Genomic DNA, 19,356 nt, shown 5'->3' on the forward strand with positions numbered 1-19,356 from the left:
TGAAACTCACCTGCAACTTATAAAGATTTCAAAGGTTGTTCCTTTTAGAGGATTTTGCAAACATAGGATGTGATCAAGACATGAATGATCGCTATGAAACCTGACTGGATCAGCAAAGGTTCTAGCCGGTAGAAATAACTGGAAATGTTCAACATCTTTGAGAATAGGCTGAATGTCATTCTTCAGAATTTCTCCTGATCTAGCTCTCATAACCTCTACACTTTAAATCTAAGTGTATGTATGAAAGAGTGTTACTCCTCCCAGTCTCCTTTTTCTGTTTTCTTTCATAGTGGCATGAGGGTGGGGATGAGCAAAAAGAAACATTTCTCAGAGGAAACTTGCAGTTTCTGTTTTCCTTCCATTCTACTTAACAGGGAATCCCCAAAGGATTTAGCTTTGAAAGACGCTAAACACGCCCTGGGTTATTTCAGGCTTATCTGATATATCAAAGGGAATTTCTCTAGCCTCTTTCTCCAGCAAGATTTCAAAGTACCTTGTGACTCTGGAAGATAGTCCAAAACACTTTGAAGAATCTAGCAGTTCTGGAAGTTGCTTCTAGTTTGGGTAGGAAACATTATACTTGGTAAGGATATTCTAACCCTAATCTTCTCTTTTTCTAACAAATTCCTTGGAAACTTGGAGGATTCTTCTGCAGGTTCTGTTTTGGCCACCTCAGGGTTCAATAGGTTAAGGCTGTAGTTGTAGCTTGTTTAGCTTAAGCCTAAACCCAGCATTGGCCTTGTTTTATTAAAGGTATCTTTGTTTTTCTAGTGGCTTTCCATGTTTATTATGTGTCATACTTTTTTGTCTTAAAAGGGAAGACCCATACAAAAAAAGAAACTGGTACATTAATACTAGTTTTCTTTTACCAAAGAAAAAAATCTTTAGACTAAATTTTCAGCAGAATATGGTTTGATTAAATGAGATTCTTTTGCATTATGGAATGGATATTTTCAGGATTAGATCCTTCATCTTTCTTGAGAAGAGGTCCAAATATGACCAGAGCTACTTTTTTAATCTATTGACTGTAGTGGTTGTATTGAACATGCCAGTGGTGAAATCCAAATTTTTTTACTACCGGTTCTGTGGGCGTGGCTTAGTTGGCATGGTGTGGCTTGGTGGGCGTGGCAGGGGAAGGATACTGCAAAATCTCCATTCACACCCCATTCTAGGGCCAGCCAGAGGTGGCATTTGCCGGTTCTCTGAACTGCTCAAAATTTCCACTACTGGTTCTCCAGAACCTGTCAGAAACTGCTGGCTGCATATATTTTTATACCATGACTGGACCAGCCCAAAGACTTTCCACTATTCTCCTTAACAATGAACCTAGCTAATAAAGAACACACTTCAATCTATACATTCACATGTGAAGAATACATTTTCAAAAATGTACATTAATCACATTTTATACAATTTAAAGTTTTAAACATTTCCAGAAGAACAGCTGTGTTTGTTTCAGGAAAAAAACATGCAGCCTTGAAACAAATGCTGCTATTGTACAGGTTTATGAGGATCAACGTTCATTTTATCATATCTGAGACTAGAGTTATATAAGAATAAATTTTCATGGAGATTTGTAATGGAACAATAATTATATATTATAGTTGGGCTGAGTGAATAATCATGATCGGCTGCTTTAAGAAAGTTGTTTGGTATGTGAGTCAAAAAACATGTTTGCTTTATATCCTCCATTGAACGAAGTGCTTGCTTGCTGATCCCGTGATCTTTGGAGGAAAGGTTTATATCTGTGGTTGATCAACTGAATCAGTACCCTTCAGAAAAAGGAGAGGCAGTTGGAAAATGTGTGATTACAATTAGCAAATAGGAGAATTTATGAGAATTTAGGCAAGACAAACTAAATGCACCAGTATAACACATTTCCCCCCAAAATAAGACCTACCATGAAAATAAGCTCTAGTGAAGATCATCAGCCAGGAGGGACATGTCCAGCACTGGAGGCAGTGAAGGCATTGGGGCCAATGGTGTCTAACAGCAGCCGTAGCCTATGCAGCACAGGTGAGTTGATTACGTGTCCAAGCAGCAGGTGGAGGCAGAGGCAGAGTGGGGGGGAGCCAGGCAATCCAGACATGCCAGGGGAAAGCCAACAGTCAGTGGGTGAGAGCAGGTTGCCGGCCGCAGGAGGCTCATCTTTGTGCAGCAACACCAACAGCACACAGAGGAAGAGGTGCAGAGGGGTGGGGGGAAGGCAGAAAAACCTGGTGCTCTGCACAGGCCACAGGCAAGCCAAGAGACATAAAGACAAGCTTCCCGCAGCTGGCTGCACTCTCTGCTTTCCCCTGGCCTGCACAATGCATCAGGATTGCATGCCTCCACCCTGTGCCTCTGCTGCTGTCTGCTGCTTGGGGAGGTAATCAACTTGCCTGCAATACGGAGGCTGTGGCTGCTGCAGGACACCATCAACCCCCGTGCACTTGCTGCCTTTTGTCCACACGCTGTGGGGCATGGGCCACCCAGCCGGACTGATCACCCTGAAATCATATTTCCTCTAGTGCTTATTTTGAAGCCAAAAAACCTATAGACCAGGTCTTATTTTTGGGAAAACATGGTAGCATAAGTGATACCTGGCTCAATAGTAGTAACTGTGTGAGGTATATTGGAGTCTTAGAAGGAAATCACTTAAATGTAAGCTTGCAATGTGCTGCAGCTGCCAAAAAAGCTATCACAGTTCTAGGCTGCATAAACAGAGGGATAGAATCAAGATCACGTGAAGTGTTAATACCACTTTATAATGCCTTAATAAGACCACACTTGGAATACTGCATCCAGTTTTGGTCCCCACAATGTAAAAAAGATGTGGAGACTCTAAAAAGTGTGTAGAGAAGAGCAACAAAGATGATTAGGGGACTGGAGGCTAAAACATACATGCTGGAATTGGGTATGTCTACTTTAATGAAAAGAAGGACTAGGGGGCAATGACATGATAGCAGTGTTCCAATATCTAAAGGATTGCCACAAAGAAGAGGGAGTCAAGCTATTCTCCAAAGCATCTGAAGGCAGGACAAGAACCAATGGATGGAAACTAATCAAGGACAGAAGCAACATAAAATTAAGGTGGATTCCTGACAGGAATTAAGAATTAAGGAATTTCCTGACAGTTAGAAAAATTTATTAGTGGTACAACTTGCCTCTATAAGCTGTGAATGCTCCAACACTGTAAGTTTTTAAGAAGAAATTGAACAACCATGGATCTGAACTGGTGTAGGATTTCCTGCCCGAGCAGGGGGTTGGACTAAAAGACCTCTAAGGTCCCTTCCAACTCTGTTCTTCTGTTCTATTCTATTCTTTTTACAGAAAGGAGAGCAGGAGGAGGAATATGGGTACAATAACTTCTCACATGCAGGGATTATTTGGAAGCATGTCAGATGAGCTATTCTAAGTAAGATTAATGTTGGTAGCAGGAATTACCTAGCCACTAACCTCAAATAGGAGGTATAGCTGGGGATAGAGGCCTAAAGGACTTACAGGAACAAGATTTGAAATTCTTTCCCAATAGACTCAGTTTTGTTAAATCTGCTGTTCTAGATTTTAACTGCTTCTATCAATAACTTGCTGACAATGTAGTTTTTCTCTCAATGCATGTGCATTGTCATACAGTTATTTTCCTTGCAATTTATGGGGGAAACAATATTGAGTAGTGACATGAGTTAAAATACCGTAATTTCTCCCTTTCCTATTATTGTCACAACACCCTTATCCAGGAGCAGAGGGGCAGCCTACTGAATAACATGCACTTCTTTTGTTGTTTCCTCTTGAAATATTCTATGGTGGGAGAAAAAAGGATCAGCAGCATAAACTATGAACCAGCAACTTCTTTATTTTTGGACATTTGTTCTATATTCTATATTTTTGAGAACTGAGCAATATTGCTCCGTAGCATAAGAGGAACAGATACAGATTAGATATTCTCAAAAACTACCAAAGAAAGAGAGAGAGAGAGAGAGAGATGTTCAAGCCCTAGCAGATCACTACTAAATGTCAGAGACAGAGATTTAAATATTCTTTATGAGTCAAACTCCACTATATGCAAAATACATCACCTGAAGTTCATCTTTGGTCTGATGTTTAATAATTTGTGAATGAAATTTAACCTTTCATGCCTCATTATGTCATTCAAGCCCTTGAAGCAGTTATTAGCCTTAGGACAAGGCTTGAACCAGCCGAAAAAGATCAAAAGAACATTGGTTTGGATTATGTTAAACCCATCTATTATATAATTCTGTTCTCAGAATAGGGTCTGGGAAACTCATAAGCACGATGTGAGTACAAGAGTGTTGATCACATATGGAGATATTCACTATCCCTAATGCAGGGTTGAAATCTAGCAGGTTCTGACAGTTTCTGGAGAACTGGTAGTGGAAATTTTGAGTAGTTCGGAGAACTGGAAAATGCCACCTCTGAATGGCCCCAGAGTGGGATGGGAATGGAGATTTTGAAATATCCTTCCCCCAGGAGTGGTGAGGGAATGGAGATTTTGCAGTATCCTTCTCCTGCCACGCCCACCAAGACACGCCCACAGAACCGGTAGTAAAAAAAATGGATTTCACCACTGCCCTAATGCCCTGTATAGCCATTGTGATTAATAGTTCATAATAGCCTTATTCTCTATAAATATGTTTGATCCCTTGTCCAACTTGCTAATTACTACACCCTGTGGTAGTAAATTAACCAGGTACCATATGATCTAATATCGCTTTTAGGTGTTTTGAATTTTCTACTATTCAACCTCAGAGTCTCAACCTTGTGTGTCCAATCACACTTGGCCAATAAAAATTCTATTCTATTCTATTCTATTCTATTCTATTCTATTCTATTCTATTCTATTCTATTCTATTCTATTCTATTCTGAGCTTCAAGAAGAGGAACAGAACACATTCTAGCCCATTTTCCTGCAGTGTGTATCAGTTTGTACACTTAACATCATAATCGTTTTAGTTACTTTTCTTTCCTTAAGCTAAAAACACTACATTTTGCAAACTTTCCTCACAGACTTGCTCCAGATTTTTTGATTGCTCTTTTTTGCACTTTTGTCACCTAGCTCTGCAAGATGCTTGAGAAGTACATCGGTCAGAATAGTATACAATACTCCAATTGTGGTTAGCAATAGAGTTGATGGTGATAAGCTTCTTCTATGTGGGCTGGCTGTGGCCTTTCCCCTTTCCTATTTAACATCTGCATGAGGCCTCTGAAACAGGTCATTCCACAGCCTGGGTTGTAGTACCATCAGTATGTTGATGATATTCAATTATACATCTCAGGCAGGCATGCCAGGCAGATGATGGCATTCAGGTGTTTATCTAGTACCTGAAGACTGTGAAAGTCTGGGTGGAGAGGAACTAGCTTAGACTCAACTCTGGAATGCAGTGGCTTTGCATCCTTGTTCGTCCACCCCAGGATGCAGTGAATTGTCATCCTCCATTTTCTATAGGACAGCACTTCCTTCCCATGTTACATTGCTGTTCTTTGGCTTCCAGTTGCTTTCCAGGTGCAATTCAAGGTGCTGGTTATCACCATTAAAGTTCTAAATGACATAGGGCCAGCTTATCTACAGTACAGGACTGCCTCTCCTCGAGGATAACAGTCCATCCTGTCAGGGTGGGTATGTTCCATGTTCCTTCCCTTAAATATTGCCATCTGATGAGATCTAAGAGATGCACATTTTCTATGACTGTCCTGACCCTATGGAACAGTGTCTCCCTGATATTTGGAGGCCCCACCCTATTAGCCTTCTAGAAGGGTATGAAGAGGGTGTGAAAACCATCAAGCATTGGGCTAGACAGAAATGACCCTAGCAAATGTAGAACGATGCTGTGGATGAGATATAAGGGCTATGGAGTTCAATTGGTTATAGTTATTCTGGTTTTTAATGAATTTCATTATGAGCTGCCTAGAATTGTCGCATATAAGGTACAGATTTTCTAAATGAATGAATCAACTTAGGACCTGCTGGTTGGATGCTAGTTGACTGTTGGGAAGCACTGAATCCAGCAGAGAAGAGCTCAAGCATAGAGTCAGCCTTGAATCATTGTGCAACTACAAAAGAGGTAGGACTGACCCTCCCTAAATTCCTTGGAGGCTTATCTAATTGTTCCCAAGAGAATACTGCCAGCCTGGGGAGATTCCTGTACTGAGTGTTCACATCTGATATTGACTCATTGACAAGTCTTTGTCAATTATTTTGTCTAGATTTTGTCTGAGACAGGGTTTTTTTTACCCATTGTTAATATTCATTTTATATTTAAAAAGATGTTAGCTGCTGATCACCATATTAATGATTTAAATAGAGAAATAATATTTATTATCTAATAACCAACATCAAACTAAAATTCAATAAACACAGGGGAAGAACACCACCAATCCCAGCACTACTGGTAATATAGAACAACCAGTGGTGGGTTGCTCCCAGTTCGCTCCAGTTCTGGAGAGCTGGTAGTAAAAATCTGCTGGAGTTTGGAGAACCGGTAGTAATGGCTGGTTGGCCACCCCCCCCCCTGAACCGGTTCCCCGATCATCAGAGGTTTTTTTTAAAAACTTTTAAAAGCATCTTTGCTTCAGCCAAAAAAAGACTTTTAAAAGTTAAAAAAAACCCTCTGATGATCACGCAGCTGAGCAGGGATCATCAGAACCCTTTAAAAGTTTTTTTTTTAACAACCTCTTCGGCTGAAGAGATTGTTAAAACAAAGCGTTTTAAAAGGCTCCTTTGGCGATCCCAGCTGAGTTAAAGGTTCTGGGCTGCTATTAGGCAACTTCAGCTGGGATCATCAGAAGAGCCTTTTAAAATCTTTTTTTCCTCTGGCCCACCCAATCCCCCCTCCCGACTTACATAATTACTGCTCCTTTCGGCTCACTTTCCTTTGGCTTCTGCAATCAGTTGCATTAGCTAGCAACTGAATCTGCCTGCCTGCCTGCAATCCATCTCCTCAGTGCCTTTGCTGGCTGAGAAACTCTGGGAGTTGAAGTCCACAAACCTGAAAGTTAATAAGGTTGGAGACCCCTGATCTAAAAATACAAATAAAATAAAATAATAAAATATTTGTGCAGCTTTCTGAGATTTGGTGTGTTTCTGTAGTGTTTCATTCTAGCTACACAAACACATAGAATCTCACAAAGCTGTATGTGGCATTTTGTGTGTGTGTGAGAGAGAGAGAGTCAGTTGTGTTGTGTGTGTGTAAAGTGTGAAAGTTGGTTTTTGAGCTTTTTGTGGCTGTGTGAGGTTCCTGCTGTTGCAGGGGCCATTTTGGGTGAAGTGCAGCTGCTTTTACATTGTGTGTGAGTCAGTTGTGTTGTGTTGTGTTGTGGGTGTGTCCCTTCGCAAGGACTTGGGGGCAGTTCCTCTGAGGAAAAGAGGTGGCAGCGAAGCTCTGGCTGTCCCCTGGGAGAAATTGCCCTGTCTCTGCAGCATTGGTCATGTGACTGAGTGGGCATGGCCAACTTGATGTCACTCATAGCAAGGTGCCACCCCACCTTGCCCTGAGTGACTTCAAGTTGGCCACGCCCAGTCAGTCACATGACCACTAAGCCACGCCTGCCAAATAAGCCACGCCCACAGAACCGGTAGTAAAAAAAATTGGAACCCACCCCTGAGAACAACCAATACGGAACCATCTCCTTATTAGGCAAAAAAATAAACTATCACCAACAATATATAAATCATTTGCAAAACAAAACTGGCCCACAAGATAATTTCATCCAAATTTTTGCAAAGTCCTGCCAACTAGTGAACCTCATTTCTCCAGAGTTCCTGCACTGATGAGTTTATCTAAATGAAGGGTAATGAGGGATCGGCATCCAGAAACCAAACTTGGAAAACTTCAGTGCTACATACCAATCTGCAGATATTCATCTCTCTGTCTCTCTCTCTTCCCCCACTCTCCCTCTCCCTCTTTCTCTCTCTGTCTCTGTCACTGTCTCTGTCATTGTCACTGTCTCTGTTTCTGTCTGTCTGTCTGTCTCTGTCTCTGTCTCTGTCTCTGTCTCTGTCTCTGTCTCTCTCTCTCTCTCTCTCTCTCTCTCTCTCGCTCACTCATACACACACACAAAGGTAACCTGTGATGGAATTTTCCTTTAATCACTTATCCCAGAGCATGAATATACAACTCGTGAGCAGTTATGAGCAGAAATTCTCCACATACCTGTAATTAATTTTACTATTCCTTTCATATGTGGTAGAAAGATTATTATTTTTCTTGAAATTAACTGTTCCAGAAACCATTGCAGTCTGGATTAAGTGTTGCTTGTTATTTTTTTTTTTTTTTAATTACTTTTTTTGCAACAAACAAACAAAAAGAAAATACATTATTACACCCTTGTGCTATACATAAAAGGAAGATTTGGGTCTTCGGATATATCCTCATGATTGCCAAAATCCACGTTCTCGAGGTACAGGTACTGAAGCGTCCAATGTTCCAAGCGCAAAGTCCACAAATGGTTTCCAAGTCTTCCAAAAAATATCTTCTTTATACACACCACTTCTAATTTTAATATCACATGTCATTTTATCATTTAAAGCTAATTTCCACATTTCAGAATTCCACTCTTCTATTCTAAAAATCACATCTAGTTTCCAATATCTAGCTATTATAATTCTACCTATTATAATCATAATTCTAATCAATTCTTTTTCATATTTTGTTAATTCTATTTCCTTAATTACCAACAATAATATAGTTTCCACTCTCAATGTTATTACTTTCCCCATCATTTCAAATATCATTTTCTCCAATTGTTGCCAAAACTTTTAACCTTATCACAATTATACCACATATGTTCATAAGTCCCCAATTCCATCTCACATCTCCAACATTTTTACTAATTTTTTATCCATTTGTGACAATCTTACTGGAGTCAAATACCATTTCCAAACAACTTTATAATTGTGCTCTTTAATCCTTATAGATAAAGTTCTCATAATTCTACTCTTCCAATTCACATTCCAATCTGACTCTGGTATTTCAATATTAAGATCTTTTTCCCAATTTGTCCTCATCACTCTTTGTAATTTTTCATCAGAATTTATAATCTTATAAACCCTACTAACGAGTCCCTTTAGCCCAATTTCATCTTTCATAATCCGAGATACTAAATATTCAAATTCAGTTTCACATCTATTTATCGAATAATTTTCCTTAGTTTTTTGTCCATTTTCTATCTGTATTTTTCAAACCAACTTAACCCTAATTTTTCAATAATTTCTTTATTCCTCCTTTCATTTCCATAACTTTTATCCAATCTCTAATAATTTCTATATTTTCCTCTTTAATCACTTCATTACGTTTATATTATTTTTAATTGGCCAAATTCCAATTGTCTCCCCCAAAAAGATTATATCCGGAATTAAAATTTTAACAAATTTATTCCACATTTTACTTAATCCCTTTAACCAATAACTTCTACTTACACATTTTAAATTTGCTTTATCTAAAAACCACCTTGATCCAAATTTCTCTATATCCTTTAACTCTAAGTCTCTCCAATAGTTATCTTCACCTTTAATATTTTTACCACTATCCGGATACCATACGCACAATAATAATTAAATAATTTGGGGATTCCTAATCCACCTTCCTTTTGATTTTGATACCACATTTTCTTCACTAATCTAGGTCTTTTGCCACCGTTGCAAAATTTATCCAGTTTTTTCTGATATCCTTCAATATCTTTCTCTGTCAAATTTAGTGGTAGCATCTCGAATAAGAAGTTGAACTTAGGCAGCAACATCATCTTACACATTGCAATTCTACCAAACCAAGACAATTTTAAAATTTTATATTTATCTATCTTCTTCTCAATTTCGTTAATCACCACATCATAATTAAGTTTTTTCAATTCTTTAACCTTAAGTGAAAGCACTATACCCAAATATTTCAATGTGTTTTTAATCCTTATCCCAAATTGCTCTTGCATATTCTCAGACTCATTACCATTACTATCCATCAATAATTCTGACTTTGACCAATTTACTTTCAATCCTGTCATTTCCTCAAATTCTATCAAATGCTTATATATCTTTTTCAGATCTTTCTCTACATTTTTCAAAATAATTAAAGTATCATCCGCATACAAATTTATCTTATACCGTCGTGAGTCGTGAGTCGTGAGGATACAGTAGGAGAAGAAGCAGATAAGAGTCTTGGAAAATATGAAGCTGAATGCGGGTCATCGCTATCTTTTTTTTTTGAGTGATGAATTCAAATAGACAGCCCGAAAGAAGTGCCCCGGGCATTGGCACGTCCCCTCTCCCCCATTCTCTTTATAGAGGCGAAACCGATGAGGATGTGGGGGAAGAAGATTGTTTGTATTTTATTGTTTGTTTGTTTTTTTTCTGTGTGCTTATTGTTGTTTATAGGGTAGTTTAATGGCGGGTGGGGGGGGGCACAGAAAGGAAGATGGGGGGATAGGATTAAAAAATTTATATTTTAAATGGGAGTTATAAAAATAATGTCATGGAATGTGAAGGGTACAGGGAATCAGATTAAAAGAAGAAGATTGGAGCTTAAGATTAAAAGGGATTTACCAGACATTTTATTTTTACAAGAAACCCATCAGAAATCTGAAGATTCAAATAGAATGTATATAAAAGGTATGCAAATATATGAAAAGCATTTGGAACTTCAAAAGCTAGAGGAGTTGCAACACTGATATCAGATAGGGTGTACTTTGAAAACATAAGGTAATTTTGGATGAAGATGGAAGATATGTAATAATTGTTGGAAATCTTAATGAGGAAAAAGTGACACTTGTTAATTTATATTTACCGAATGAAAACAAAGAGAATTTCTTGAAAAATAACAAAATTTTGGAGAATGAAAGTGTAGGAAAGTAATTGTGGCTGGGGATTTTAATTAATCAGAGATAAAATAGACAGTACTAATCCCACCCGCTGTGGAGGAGCAAATAAAATGGGGATTTTAAATATGTGGATGCTTCAAACGGCGTGGTTGATGTGTGGAGAGAGGTTAAAGGAATTGAGAGAGTATACACTTTTTCTCTAAGATATATAATACATATTCTAGAATTGATTATATTTTTCTTTCTAAAGATTTGTTGAATAATGTGGATAAGGTAGATGTGGAATTTAAAGATTCTGATCATGCAGAAGTTATGGTGGACTTAGATTTTAATTTTGAGAAAAAGAAGCTATTGGAGATATGACGAGAAATTGTATAAAATGAAAAGGATAAAAATGGATACTTAAAAATTGGAGGAAAGTTGGAGATTAAATGATAACGGGAGGTTAAATTTGAAATTGTTTGGGATGCGATGAAAGCGGTGTTTAGAGGAGAGTATCAAATTATCAAGTAGGAAATATAAAAATTATAAAATTAAAATGGAAAGAGATAAAAATCAGATTAAAGAATTGGAAAATCAATTTTGCTTACTAAAGAAAAAAATTCTTCAGGAGCTTAATATGTTAAGAAATAAAATGATAGAAGAAGATACAGAGTTAGTAAAAGAAATTTGAGATTTTTAAATAGGAATTTTTGAATTTAGTAATAGAAATTCTAAATTATTGGCAAAGATGGCGAAAGATAAAAGAGAGAAGAGAGAAATTGGAGTTTTGATAGATGATAGAGGTATAAGATGTTATAAAAATTAGAGAAATGTGAAGTGGTTAGAAACTTTTTCAGAATCTATATTCAAAGAAACCAATTAATCGGGAAAATTGCAAAGCTATTTAGAAAAGTATGTGGTGAAAATTGATCAAACATATAAGGAATTGATGGAAGAAGATATAACACAAGATGAGATTAATGGAATAATACAAAATTAAAATTAGGAAAGCTCCAGGTGAGGATGGATTACCTGTTGAGTTTTATAAAGAATTTAAAGAATTAATAATACCAAGACTGCAAAAATTATTCAATGGAATATTACATGGTGGGAAGTACCTTCGTCATGGAATAGAACGGTGATATCCCTAATTCCTAAACCAGATAAAGATTTAGAAAGGATTGAGTCCTATCGCCCATTTCTTTAATTAATCAGGATGCAAAGATATTTACTGCTATTATAAGCAATAGATTAAATAGATTTATAGATAGATATATAAGTTATAATCAAGTAGGTTTTGTGAAGGGTAGATACATGAGTGATATTGTTAGAAGAGTATTAAATATTATAGATGTAGCTGAATATAATGGTGATAAAATTGGAATAGTATCATTGGATATTTTTAAAGCTTTTGATTCTGTACAATGGGAAACTATTAAAGTAATTGTGGAGGCTTTAGGCTTTGGTAATAAGTTTATACATGTTATTTCAAAATTGTACCAAAAGAGCAGTGCAAGAGTGAAGGTGAATGGAATATTAACTGACGAGATAAAATTAGAAGCTGGCACGAGACAAGGATGTCCCCTGTCCCCAACATTATTTTTATTGGCTATGGAAATATTGACAAAAATGATAGAAAAAGATGAAGAATTAGTAAGTGTTGCTTGTTATTTGTGTCCTTATTGCCATTGGGAATCTACTTTTCCATCAACATGGGGTGGGCGAGTAACCTGTCTAGGGTGAAGAACTAAATTAATGGTCTCAGAATATTTTGATCTTTTCCACTTTCTTTGCCTCACCTATACACAACAAACACCCTCACATCGGTAATGGTCAGCTCTAATCTCTTCCTACCATCTGTCTAGATCAAAAGCTGTTTTCTTCTGCCATGGATGGCAAAAGCAATATTCCCTGCAGAGACGTTGGTAGGGAGGCTTTACTTTCATCCCCATACCTGTCTGATCAAGATCACTATTTACCTGCAGAGCTTTCTGGGGAAGCAGGAAAGGCTTTGATTTCTCCAGTTCTCAATCTCAATGGGAATAAATTTAACACCACCCTCCCTAGATCTTGATTTCTCACAGCTAATGGTATTGTAGTGGAAAAGAACAAATTTGATCTCAGTCACTGAGTGACACTTAACTAATCACTCTCTCAGACCAACACAGGGTTGTCATCAGTGTGGGAAAAGAGAAATAGGAATAGCTTTCCTGAATTGCTTACAAAAGAAATAGATGCGATTATCTGTAAAAAATGAATAGAATCCAAGTATGATATACAGTATAAAAATGACTGAAAGCTGTGACCGATCTGCATAGTTTTTCATTAGTGGGATAACTTTAAGCTTGTTTTTAAAAAAAATCTTTTCACTGTTACATTCTGCAAAATAAGAGTTTTTCAAACTGGGTCTTTCAGAACCTTTAAGGTTTTGTGAGAAATTGATGTGAATCCAAGATACACTAAAGATGACAATAATGAAGAAGAAATAATATTGCTTGAACATGTCCGGAGCATCCATAAGCAATTATATCTGAGTCACTAAACATTGATATGTTTGATTAAAACATTAGCTACTGAAGTAATTGTGAAAGTCAAGTTTTAATTTTTGTATACTGGAAATGTTAATTTTGCATTTACAATAAAAATTTTACTTAAAATAAGTATCTTGGACAATAATTGAGGCATTTGCTTTGTGAAACTGTGATAACTTTAATATACTATATAAATATATTTGCCCAAATAAACTACAGCAAGCAAAACTTATTGCTATTTTTTATCATTAGTGATTTCCTCTTGATTAAAGATTCCAGAACATTTTTAACAAGTTCCATAACCTGAAAAGTTTCTAAATCCTTGTAGAGAATAATATTTAAATAACATTTTCTTTTCCCAGCTGCCATTGCAGTGTTCCTGTTTTGCTTAATACATAGCATGAAATTCTGGTAAACTACAGATGTTTTTACCATTTTCAGCTATTCCAAATGAGTGCTCATACAGTACATTTTTATTTTTTGTAGTCTTTATGTTTGTATATGTGCATATGCAGTTCTCAGCAGTTAAAGACACTGGGCTTGCCAGTTGGAAAGTCAAGACCTGGACATCATTAGACAGAGTGAGTTTCCATTACTTGCCGCAGCTCCTGCCCAACTAACAGTTCAAAAGCATGCAGATGTGACTATATAAATAGGTACCACTTCAGTGGGAAAATAACAGTGTTCTGTGCATCTTGGCCTATAGTCATGCTGGCTACATGAATACAGAAATGTCTTTGGACAATGCTGGCACCCTTGGCCAAGAAACAGAAATGCACACTACCCTCTAGAATCAGACATAACTGGACAGAGGAAACATTTTTGTGTGTGTGTGTGTTCACACATATATACAAAAATATAGTATTTGAAAGCAAAAAAAAAGTTAGTCAGTTCCTGGCTGGTAATTGGCAATTAATGACAGACCACAAGTCAAATGGACAGGACAGCTGACTTATTTTTTTGTTTGTTTTTTGCCAGTAGCAAGGAACAAGACATGCTTCTATTTGATCTGATTATGGGCAGTGATACCAAAATGCAAGGCTCCAGGGCTCAATTGCAGCAAGCTCTTGGGGAAAAATCTATGTGGTCACTAGGTGTTAAAAACAACCTGATGACTTATAATCATTCTATGGAGGCAAATATTTGAAGATACATGCTAATTTTCCCTATTTCTTTCTATATTTAGTTCCTTTCTTGTAAATTTTATCTCCCTGCTTTCTTTTAGAAATAGTATATAGAACAACCTCCTGTTAAAGAACTCCTCTGTGATGCAAATTAGGCTGAGACATCATGACTGCTCGAAGCACCTGACGATTTCCTCTGGTATTAGGAGAGCCCCTTAACTGTTGTGCTGCATGGGAAAAGAAAGCTAATCTCACACCCCGCACATTGCTCCAAAGGTCTCCAGTGGTTAGAATATCTTCAAGTTTATCAGATTCAATCTAATCCAAATTTGAGGTAAACCTTTCCCTGCTCTACTTGAAAAAGCAAATGTGGTTTGAAAGGTAAATTTTGTGTAAATTTTGGTAACAACAAAGAAAAGCATGGATTTTCTTTGTTGTTACAAAGAAATTTATATATTTATTTATTCAATTTATATCGCCATTCATCTCAAGTTAATAGCTCTGGGTAGAATTATTATGGGAAAGACACACACACACACACACACATCTACACACCTACACAATGATACAGTAAGTTAGAGTAAGTTATTTCCCAATCTAGTGCAATAACCATACTTCCTTTCAGGATATAATATTCTCACACTTACTATTCTACAGTTCTGCACTTCTAATTCAAATGTCATCAGTAGTCCATTTACAGAATTTGTCCTTTTTTGGTAAAAACCTTTTTAATTCTGCAAAAGATGAGGCAAAATATTCTTAATAGCCTGCTGAATAATTTTGTGTTTGTGTGTGTGTGTGTGTGTCTCAACCACTTAGGTTTTTCTTTAAAATATTTTTATCTTTCTGTAAAGCTTGAGGTTATCCCAATATATTACTGTCTCATGGATAAATGTGTTGGAAACTTACAAGCCATCAGCTAATTGTTTGCATTTATTTTTCAGATTATTTATTTCGTTTTCAGCAATATTGCTCTTGCTTTGTTTTCCTGCATCTGCTTCATTTCTGGTTGTTGGAATTGTGTTGGTTTTATTTTATTTTTGCATGCTTGGTTTTCCTCTAGAGTTCTTTGGGTTTATCATTATTACTGTTAATAATGTTCTTAAATGTGCTTGATGCTGAGAATCTTCCTCTTTTTCTGTACATGCTTCCCCTTTCAGGCTAAAATATGTGTTAGTTTCATGGAAAATAAATTTACTCTGAAAATAATTGATCAGATTTTAAAGAACTTCTAGTGGGCTTTAAGGTTAATGCTTTGAAATCACACCCTCAGTAATTTACTGACGCATCCCTATCACGCAGGAATATTGAATAGTTGTTTGCCTTGTCTCAGTATTGTAAAATACTGAAAATATTCTGATCCATTTTATTCAGTATTCTCAATACTCACAGTAAATCTAGTTTATAAAAGTCACCACCTTTTCTGCAGGTAATATAAATACATGTCCTACTGCCCTGTCAATGTTTTTTAAAAACTCAGACAATATATGAGTTTAGATAGAGGAATTGAAAAAAGTTTAAATGAAACACTCCCCAGTCCCTCAGTTTTGGAAAACAGAAACGCTCAGAAAAACCTTTCTGACCTTTATAGTTTACAGAAGAAAACCTGCTCGGACAAAATTTGTCCCATTATTTGAACAGATAACTTTTCTGTCTCAGAGATGCTTTTTCAAAAGGCAGCTGGACTGGGTTTTTTCCTTTCAGGAAGAAGAAGAAAACAGTTCACTTCTGATCCAAGAAGCTTCAGAAATTCTAATGGTGTGGGGGATGGTACCTATCAATAAAAAAAAAAATCAGGAAAAAAACAGTCCAGTTGCCTTTTGAAAAAGCACCTTTGAGACAACTAAGATCTGGTGACTAAGAATCTCCACAGACAGATAATTTTTCTGTTACTGAAGTAGATCAAAACTCAAACAGTCCTCAAATCACATTATAATGCTACCTCTTCACATCAAACAAGAAGATACTCTCTGCCATAAAAGCTTATGCATTACTAGAATTCCTTTTTTTAAAGAAAAGTTTAATTCCACAGTAATATCTAATACATGGCAAATATTTAAAAACAATACTGGGAAAGTGAATTTTGCAGCTTGTGCATTTTGAAATCTGAAGGCTCTGACCCTTTTAGCTTTCTGGAAGGTAATTAAAATCTGGCTTTTTCTCCAGATATTAGTGCTAAGATGTTAAGAGTACCCAATATATCTGTTTCAGTTTTGTGAAATTGATATAGTGTCTCATTTTTTCTTTTTTGTACTGAATCATTTTTAACGTTAGTCAGGATTGTGAGATATACACATTATCAACATGAAAAATTATATGTGTGTGTATAAGCAAACAGATTGCTTATCACCGAGAGTAGATTGGTAGTGATACATATTTTCAATAAATAAATCTTTTCATTTATTACACTTCATTCTTGTTTTCTTCCAAATATACTTAAGGAGCAGCTTCAATGGTGCTAATAATTTTAGATTTTGGAGCCCTGTTAATACAATACTTAGGAAGGACTCCAGAATGTAATAGGAATCATTGTCCTAATCTAACAATTTCCAGATAGTCTTAAATTATAACTCTTAGAATATCCAATCAGCATGGCCAGTCCTCAGAAGTTTGTAACTCCATCATTTTTGAAAAAAATTGGGTTGGAGACATCTGATCTAAAAACTGGATTTTCCTTCCCCATTATATAATTAAAACTGAAATTAATATAATATGCTGTATAAATATTATCACTGGTTCTCTTGGACAACATAATTTTCTTTCCATTCTACATAAATCATCATTTACATACAGTACTATACATTGTCCTCACTAGATAAATACCCAACAGTTTTACCTCTTAAGGAGTTCATAAAATGCATGGAATTTAAAATGCGTGGAATCGCTTTCTGGAAAATTAACAAGGAAGTTCATGTTCACATGACTTAATGATGTAATACCGAAAAATAAATGTAAAACAAAACAATTTAGGAAGTGGTCTATATAGCATGAGATATTTGCGATGTAAAAGTACAACACGGCTGCAAATACCTCAAGCCTACATTTACTAATTCATATTTATAACTCAAAAACACTTCCTTAAGGATCATACTGCTGATTAGTACAGTTGCTAGATTTATCAGCCTGTCTCTCATGAAATGGAAAGTGTTGATGAAAGCTGCAATATTTCAGACATCGAAAAAGAGAAGTTGTGTGGGTGGTACATTTAGGTTTTTCTTAACCTTTTGCTATGATCATTGTTTAAAGAATTGGTGACTTGGGGCTTTGTAAATCAGACAGCTGAAAGAAGAGTGTTGATTTGTAGTGCAAGCAACTAATCACAGATTCTGCTTACTGTAAGTTGACGATAAAGGATTTTGTTACTTCCTTATCCTTGTTATCTTTTGCTGTACTCCAAATAGATAATTCAAAACTGATTATTTATTTAAGGTCCATTTAATCTATTATTTCATCAAAGTTTAGAATTTTCCTTCCCCTTTTCAATTCCTAGCATTATTAAGAGCATTTTAAATTATGAAAGGAAATGTACCTAGCAATTTTTTCCTCCAAACCCTATTAGCCCTGGATTTAATGGTCTTCCTTCTAAATACATAGTTATTTTAGTTGTAGAGCATTCAAATAAATTGAGAATAATGATTTTTTTGCTTGGGAATAAGAACCATTTGTTATAGATTATATAGTTGGAAAAAGAACAACAACCAATTTAATAAACAGCCATAAGTATATATAAAATCATGCAAACAATACCTAATTATGAACCACTTGAAGCCTTCCAGAATCAGTTGGGAGTCAAGTGACCCTGAAATTAAATGAATGGATGAATGAATGAATGAATGAATGAATGAATGAATGAATGAATGAATGAATGAATGAATTTATTGAACCTTAGCACAAATATGCACTGGCAAAATACTCTGCACTGTCACTGTGATGTTGACTTTTGCTTGTCTAGCACCTATGAGTGAAACAGGCTTAAATTGTTTACAGTACTCTGATACCATCTAAGGACAGCCTCAAGCTGGGTCAAATTTTTTGCGTTTTGTAATGGATTATCCTGAAAGAACATTAGTTCAACTAGAATCAAGTAGATTTCTGCTAATTCAAGGATGGATGGGGATAGCACTTCATTTCATCAATGTGGAAAAACCTGGATGCTGCAGTGACCATTAGCAGTTTACCCATATTCCTATGCTAACAAAGGTTCTTAGTGCTAAATGACTTCTGTTTTCTAGGCCACCAGTCACTCACCTGGTGACTGCCTGATCTGCAGAGATCAGATCAGAGAGGGGCTTAGAACTCATTTTTGAGATCCAGCCATAACTGCTTGTTTGTTCTTAAATATTTTAATCAATCCACTGTAATAAATAATTTCCACTGGAAAGAACAAATATTTAACTTTCTTTTACTTCCTAATACATCCTTTTATAGTACATTTGGTAACACCTGATCTGCCACTTCAATCTTAATCTTATTTCTTTCATATTTTCCATATAAGATTTTCATTTTAGAATCTTTACCATCCCAATATTACTGATGTCTTCCTTCTTACATCTTAATAACTTCTCCTAGCAGATATGGAAATTAATATGTTTCTTATCTGTTTCTTTATGGGTATTTATAGAATCTTGAATTCAAATTATAGACACCACTACATTAGCACAATCTAAATTTATCTCAGTTCCTATTTAAATCTGAATTTCTATATTCTATTCTAATTTTTCCATTGCCTCTAAATTAATGTTACCTGGTTTTCTCCTCAGTACTCTATATTTGCTCAGGTTCTTCATATTACAGGTATCATTCTATTAATTTTTAGTCTGTTTTCAGACCAAGCTCCAAAGTATTTGTTTTAGGACAGATTCTCTCTCTCTCTCTGTGTGTGTGTGTGTGTGTGTGTGTGTGTGAGAGAGAGA

General features: G+C 36.1%; 1 protein-coding gene across 7 annotated transcripts in view; it reads left to right on the forward strand.

The window, feature by feature from the left end:
• Positions 1-19,356, forward strand: part of LOC131200283 (T-lymphocyte activation antigen CD80-like) — a 58,813-nt gene that overhangs the window by 2,137 nt on the left and 37,320 nt on the right. Inside the window, exons 1-2 of one of the 7 annotated variants that reach the window (XM_058186930.1) lie at positions 13,830-13,900; positions 14,545-14,777. The exons of 4 other annotated variants lie outside the window; for them this stretch is intronic. The gene's annotated coding sequence lies outside the window, so the exon portion shown is untranslated. Of the gene's footprint in view, positions 1-13,829; positions 13,901-14,544; positions 14,778-17,695; positions 17,779-19,356 lie in introns of those variants that run through there. 2 more of the 7 variants (XM_058186929.1, XM_058186931.1) reach the window with 2 other exon arrangements.

Source organism: Ahaetulla prasina, chromosome 5, assembly GCF_028640845.1.
Source record: "Ahaetulla prasina isolate Xishuangbanna chromosome 5, ASM2864084v1, whole genome shotgun sequence".
Taxonomy (NCBI): domain Eukaryota; kingdom Metazoa; phylum Chordata; class Lepidosauria; order Squamata; family Colubridae; genus Ahaetulla; species Ahaetulla prasina.